Source organism: Octopus bimaculoides, chromosome 20 (genome assembly GCF_001194135.2).
Source record: "Octopus bimaculoides isolate UCB-OBI-ISO-001 chromosome 20, ASM119413v2, whole genome shotgun sequence".
Classification (NCBI taxonomy): domain Eukaryota; kingdom Metazoa; phylum Mollusca; class Cephalopoda; order Octopoda; family Octopodidae; genus Octopus; species Octopus bimaculoides.
In genome coordinates this window covers 35744866-35752102 of record NC_069000.1, presented here as the reverse complement: position 1 = coordinate 35752102, position 7237 = coordinate 35744866, and the positions used below count along the sequence as shown (strand labels likewise).

The window sequence follows — 7237 nt, the reverse complement described above, 5'->3', positions numbered from 1 at the left end:
GAACGTTTCTCCAGGAATCGCTGGCACCCACCAACAAATCTTGATTATTATTATATTTCACGAGGATAATCTAAAAAAAAAATTATAGTAAATAATAATTTAAAATCAGTTTATTTTAATTTATATAAAAAAAAGTTTATAAACTATAAAAAAAATATTTCTTTACGCGATTTGGATAAAAGTTGACAAGATATTTTTGGAGGTGTGTATTTCTACTTTCATTTATAACTTAGCAGTTTGGTTATTTTTGTTGTGCTTGCTGTTTAGACCCTAAATAAGACCTCTGATACCTATGATCAAAAGCGTTCCAGCCGTGATCCTCTCGCCTTTTTATGTCGATCTGTTTGTGTGTCCTTCCTTTTTTTTAAAAAAAGACGGTAAAGTGTTATTTGAGGGAGCTGGTTCTAGCATGTCTAGCAATGATGAAGGACCCTCTCCTTATTAGCTCCCATCCACATTCTGTTACCGGTAATATCTTCAGAACAGTCACGAGCGAGCAAATAAATCTATGATGAAAACCGTCCCAACCGTGGCTATCACGTTTCTTTTTTTTTTTAAATACATCTATTATAACTACATCGATCAGTGTATTGTTTTTTAAAATGTTTATTTCTAAGACGTCAGGGTGCATTTTCAGAGCAATTTGGTTCGTATTTCTAGCAGGTCCAGCAACCACAGTGGGGCGTTTTCGTAGACTTCGTGATTTTGTTTTCCAGCAGTTTATTAAAATTTGTGTTATTTTTTTTTTCAAGAGACAAAAAGCAATGAAAACGCTATCGAAATATTCTAAACTGCAAACATCTATTTGAAAGACTAAATTTGCAAAAATATTCTTATTGTGTTTTTACGTGTTTGGAAAATCGCATAATAATATTGGTAGGTAGGATAGTTTGTAAATATTGTCGCTTATATGTCAGTCAGCTCTGATAAGTAGGCCGTTCCAGCCATGACCATCAAGCCTTTTCAGGGATTTCTAAGATTACATTCATCATACAGTGTGTCCTTTGCTTGTTATTTTACTCGATCCGATTTGGATGTGATTTGAGAGAGCTTTTGGCTGCTATTTCCTGTATGCTGAGCTACCACATACAGAGATTCCTCATCAGGGCTTCGTTATAGTCTATATAATAGGTATAAATTGTTATATCTGGATAGCAGAAATCCGTATCATTAGCTTGATGTATATATATATTTACAGAACTATGTAAATAATATATAAAAACTGATATGCGTACACACACACACCTCCCTATACATATCTATTCATAACCATGCTGTTTTGGTACTCTCTCACACACACACACTATATATGTGTGTGTGTGTGTATGCATGCATAACTAAACAGACACGTGTTCGATTTAAGAACGACTACAAAACCAAATATAGAGATGCCAGGCCATGTTTCGATAGCTTACTTGAGGGAACTGAAACCAGCGTGATCTTTAAAAGTTCATGTTATTAAATGGACATTTTAAACATTCCTAATAAATTATTTCTTTCGATTTAGTTCAGTAAAATCATTCAGTTCTTCAAATGCTTCTTTATGCTGTATTGTATTTTTTAAAAATATTTCTTGCATAACTACAGTTTAGTGCCCCTGCCTGGAATAACTCCAGTTTGCTAACTCCTCCTTCCGACTATTTTTTTCCCCCTTCAATTTTCTTAATGCATATTTTAGAAGAAATTTTGCAGAAATACAGGTTTTGCAGGTTTAGAAATCGATTATGTTGAATTAAAAGACAAAATTATGTTAGAAAGAAAAGATGTTTTTAGCTGTTCAATAACTCGATCATGATCAATGCCCAGCATAAAACAAAAATCTATAATATTTTTCTGATTGATTGCTATTCATCATTAAGATGCAATTGGAAAGCATGATAAAAAAAATAAAAAAAAAGATCCGAGTTTGTAGTTCGGGAAGTTTTCGTAAGCAAAACTTATGTGCTAGGGAAAATTAGAAAATGTGTCGAAAGACAAATCTGTCAATTAGTTTATTTTAAAATTTTATTCATACAAATTGCATTAATTAAAACAGGTGTCTTCAAAGTTCCTCTGCATCGAAATGACTCGAAGTGTCAAACTTCGAGGCAGACTGATTGGTGTAGTGTTGGTAGTTGGGCGAAGGTAAAGAATACGTCCACCCGCCGGTTAGGGTTAGGGTTAGGGTTTTTGTTGCGCCGAAAACCGGTCGCGTACGTATTCTTTACCTCCGCCGGTAGTTGCTTAGCCACAGGTCAGTCTTGATTGAGTAAACCTATAACCGAAAGCGCCCCAACCGTGACTACCATGTCTTTTATTCAAACATAATGTACATACCCGTCTCTTTTCTAAGACGGTCAAACGCTAGTCCCTCAAACTTATTTCACTCATGGCGCACTTTGAACTTAAAGTATAAAGTATTTGAACAAAAAACAAAAAGAAAACTTATATACTTTAATCCAAGTACCAGCACCCTTTCTCAAAAAGTGGGCCGCATGGGACATGGTTAATCTTGAGGTGGGTCGCACTACTAATAAAAAATTTAAAAGTAACTTTTCGTTGGTGTTCCCTGAAGAAAGTCCCGCGGGCTGCCAGTTGTCCATGACTGCTTTAATTTATAGACACAATAAAAAATATAAATGATTTAGCCTACAGAAAATGACTAAATTCCTTTTTTTTTAATAAAAAGCACGATCAAGAAACAACTGCTTGCTTTACCCCGGCTTTATAGTTGAAATATCAGGTTGTACTTTTTTAGATATATATTTTTTACTGGGGAAGGCCGGTTTATGGGATTACCCTGGGTTTCTCGTCCATACAGGTTTAACTTTATGACGTATCGTCAGACCCCAAAACCTGTTGGCCTAAAACCTCTTCAAAATATAGAGTGTACTTCTCCGGATTTACATTTTCTACTATCGATGTATTTATATATATAATTTTAATTCTTTCGCAGCCATCCGGGGCGGAGGTAAAGAATACGCACGCCACCCGTTTTCAGCGTAACAAAAAACCCTAACACCAAATGTGCGTTTTCTTTACTTCCACCGCAATCCGGTGCACCACAAGCGCTACGTGTTTTGAAGGAAATTGGGCTGATATTTCTGACAGGTTCAATGACCGCTTATAAGTTCCCTTGTATAGTCCGTAACCTAAAATCTGAAGATATAGTTACGGTCTTTACGTTCTAACGGTTCTTCTAACCTTCTTAAACCGACGAAAGAGCCTCTACATGGTCGTTCAGTATGCCAGTAATAGCAGCTAAACTCCCTTAAATTACGCGCCCTACTGTCTTAAAACAGGAACTGACTGGTGGTTGGTCACATTGGTATGCACAATTAGTGAAGAGATGTTATAATTAGAGAAATATTTTCCGTCACCTTCCTGTTGTATTATCAGCACTATTGTTCTTGAATAGATACTATGTTATTACATTATCCCTTGATTATCGTAATTAATGTTGCTAAGCGTTACTAATGTCACGCCCCTCTTTCAGATCAATCGGGTCATTGTCGTGACACAGATGAAGTTCCTTTCACTCAAATGTTATTAAGTTTCATTTAATAATTTCATGTTATTTCCACAAACTTTCTGCTGGAAAGTTACAACTTGTCTAAACTCATTCTGAGTACTTAAGTATTCTCAGATGAGTATTAATTTTAATCTATTATATAATTACATTCCCGTCTATTATACATTATCATCATCATCATCGTTTAACGTCCGCCTTCCATGCTAGCATGGGTTGGACGATTTGACTGAGGACTGGTGAAACCGGATGGCAACACCAGGCTCCAATCTAATTTGGCAGAGTTTCTACAGCTGGATGCCCTTCCTAACGCCAACCACTCAGAGAGTGTAGTGGGTGCTTTTACGTGTCACCCGCACGAAGGCCAGTCAGGCGGTACTGGCAACGGTCACGCTCAAAATGGTGTATTTTATGTGCCACCCGCACAAGAGCCAGTCCAGGGGCACTGGCAACGATCTCACTCGAAAATCCTACGAAGGCCAGTCAGACGGTACTGGCAACGGTCACGCTCAAAATGGTGTATTCTATGTGCCACCCGCACAAGAGCCAGTCCAGGGGCACTGGCAACGATCTCACTCGAAAATCCTACGAAGGCCAGTCAGGTGGTACTGGCAACGGTCACGCTCGAAATGGTGTATTTTATGTGCCACCCGCACAAGAGCCAGTCCAGGGGCACTGGCAACGATCTCGCTCATTAGATATAAAATTGGAAATATAAATCAACTGCAGCTTTTCAGTGGGTCTTACATACACAATTGTGCCCTCACACGATTTTGTTTCGTCGTAACTTTAAACACGAAAAATAGCGATGTCAAGATGTAATTTTTTGCAAATATCTCTCAGATTGTGTACATTACGATTATATATAAATTTAAAGAGTAAAAAAGAAAAAAATGAAAATGGTGGGCACGTATACCTATTGACACATCACATATATGTCTACAAAATCTAACTCGGAAATTTTGAGATGCCTGTCTGTATGCATACATGCACGTCTACTAGTTTCCCCCCCCCCTCCCCCTCATTAAATTCCAATGCAATCATAATTTGAATCATCTGAAAAGTATTTGTAGAAAATTTCATTAAAAAATAATTTTTCTGAAAGTTATGAGGAAACAAATTCCCCTACTCCCGAAAAATGTGCACATTTGTGTTGGCATTCCATACACTAGAACTTTTATTGACTTGGAAAGATGGAAGGCTAAAAATTGTCCACAATGTAATTTGAACTTGGAATGTAAAGGATTGAAACAAAATACTGACATTAACGATTCTGCTATTCCCCTCACTCAGTTTTATCAGCACTACTTTGAGCTAACAAAAGACCCTCAATGTTGTTGCTTGACCTGATAAAATAGGCAGCCATATTCCCTCAAATTGCATCCTACTGTCTTAAACAAGGAGGCATTAGATAACGTAATTTTAAATATACAAAAGGCTTTCACACAGTTTCCATCTGTCAAATTCATTTACAAGGTATTGGTCATCCCAAGGCTTTAGCAGAAGACACTTACTTAAGGTGCTGTGCTGTGGGACTCAACCTGAAACCATGTGGTTTGCAAAGCAAGCTTCTTAGCCCTGCAAGCCAAGTATATCCATACAACAAAAATGTCAGAAAAAAAAGGTGATTGTTAGTTTTCATTTTAAGGCAGCATTATTAGCCATTGTGTTTGATTGACCAAAAATACACCATGCCATTTCCTTGGTGGCTAAAAATACCTCATACCCTTTGCTTGGCTTATTGTTTTATCTGAGCTACTTGTAGTTAAGTTTAGTCAGGTCGGTTCAACACTTAATGTGCACTTTTCTTTCAACTTCTTAACTGAAAATAATTACTCATTTCCCCATTTCTCTTCAAGTATTGCTGTTTCCACTTTCCCACCTCCCACTTTGTGAAAAGATACATAAACAAGAGTACGAAACAAAGCTGTTTCAGATATTATAAGCTGTCAGTTAGATATAGCAACCTAGTCTCTTTCTGCCCTCTTGAAATAGTGGAAGAAAACATTTGAATATTATTCGTTTTTGTACTTGAGTTGCAAAATTTTTGATGTGACCTTGTGTGTTGAAGCAGATTGATTGATTGATTAACTGAATGATTTATTGAACAAATCAATTAGTTAATTGGTTAAACCAATCGATGCATAATAAGAAAGTGAAATGGAACCAGTATGTGTATTTATTTTTGGTATAATGACCCTCCCAAATTGCACTAAAATATGAATGTAATTCTGAACACTCTAACACAGTGATCCCAAATCGTTTTTGCACCACATACTGGTTTCATTTTTCCCATGGACCAGAGGGATTACATGCATAACAAAACACAATAAAGTGCATAATATATAATTTAGTTATTACATATATAGTACAAATATATCATATATATTTTATTGAATTGGAATGGCCTATGTCCAGTTCACTGCAGGATGAAGAGCTCAGCATGTTCTTTCCAACAACCACAGTCTGATGTGGAGGCCATGAATTTGAAATTGAGATCATACGGGTTTGGTGAGCCTACTCTGCCAAACTGGCTCAACGTGGCTTGGCAGAGGGGTGCAGTTTTTATACTCTCATCCAAGAGTAGTTAAGTTGGTTACATCAATTCCTGTGCTCAACTGGTACTTATTTTATTGACCCCGAAAGGATGGAGAGCAAAGTTGACCTTGATGGAATTTGAACTCAGAATATAAAGATGGATGAAATACCACTAAGTATTTCCGCTGGCGTGTTAACGATTCTGCCAGCTCGTCACCTATATTACATATATCACATATATAATACATATATATACTGCAAAAGCATCCTACAGACTGTGATAGTCAATAAATGACAAATAAAATATAGAAGTTTATACCTTCTGTGCAGTCCTCTACCAAATCATCCCATGACCTTGGACATGTCCATGATCTGATCCAGTGGTTTGGGACCCTCCTCTCTAAAAGACAGAATGGTCATACCTAAAATATCTTTGTTCAAAAATCTGCTTGATGAGGTCTGACCTGGAGCTGAACAAAAGCAAGAACTATTTCGGTGCCTGTCTTTAGAGTTCATCATTTTGCCATGTTTTGAAGACATAATCTTTATGTGCTGGTTTATTTGTAAATAACCAGAACCATGCTTAACTCTTTAGCATTTAAACCGACCCTAATATTCTACTTCTTTATATTTAAATCAGTTAGATTTGGCCTTTCACAAGTACCCTACTATGTCATTCTAAAAATAAACAATCACATCATTGAAACTTTGAAGCTCCAATAAAAGCCATAATTAATTCAAAACAATGTGAATAAATTAGCATTACATATGACAGAGTAATCTGAATGCTAAAGAGTTAATTGTATTTAAAAACTAGCAGAAATACCCGGCGTTGCCCGGGTTAAAGAGAATAATGAAATCTAAAAACGCCGTCTAGACTACGCATCATCTTTATATATAGAGATGTATATACACACACGCACCCAAACACACGTATATATATGTATATCAATATAAATATATGAAAGTTAATGAAGTTTCGTAAAAGAAGGTGATCATGTACATACTTTCTTGCTGTTGTGATTATAACACCTCGTTGTAAACAATGTTCCTTGTTTTCCCTTGTGGAGCATATACAAATAGGTTTTTTTTGCTGCCCACTCTTGAGCAGCCAACATACAGTTGTCCATGTGAGAAGCAGGGCTCTTCCAAGAGAAGACCAGCTACAGACAGTGTTTGACCCTGAGATTT

General features: G+C 36.6%; 1 protein-coding gene across 1 annotated transcript in view; it reads left to right on the top strand.

Annotated features, from left to right (window-relative positions):
• Window positions 1-6: 6 nt before the first annotated feature.
• The window catches only part of LOC106877390 (lipid scramblase CLPTM1L), a 48072-nt gene continuing 40841 nt past the window's right edge, over window positions 7-7237 (top strand). The window contains exon 1 of the mRNA XM_014926285.2: window positions 7-202. The gene's annotated coding sequence lies outside the window, so the exon portion shown is untranslated. The remainder of the gene's footprint in view (window positions 203-7237) is intronic.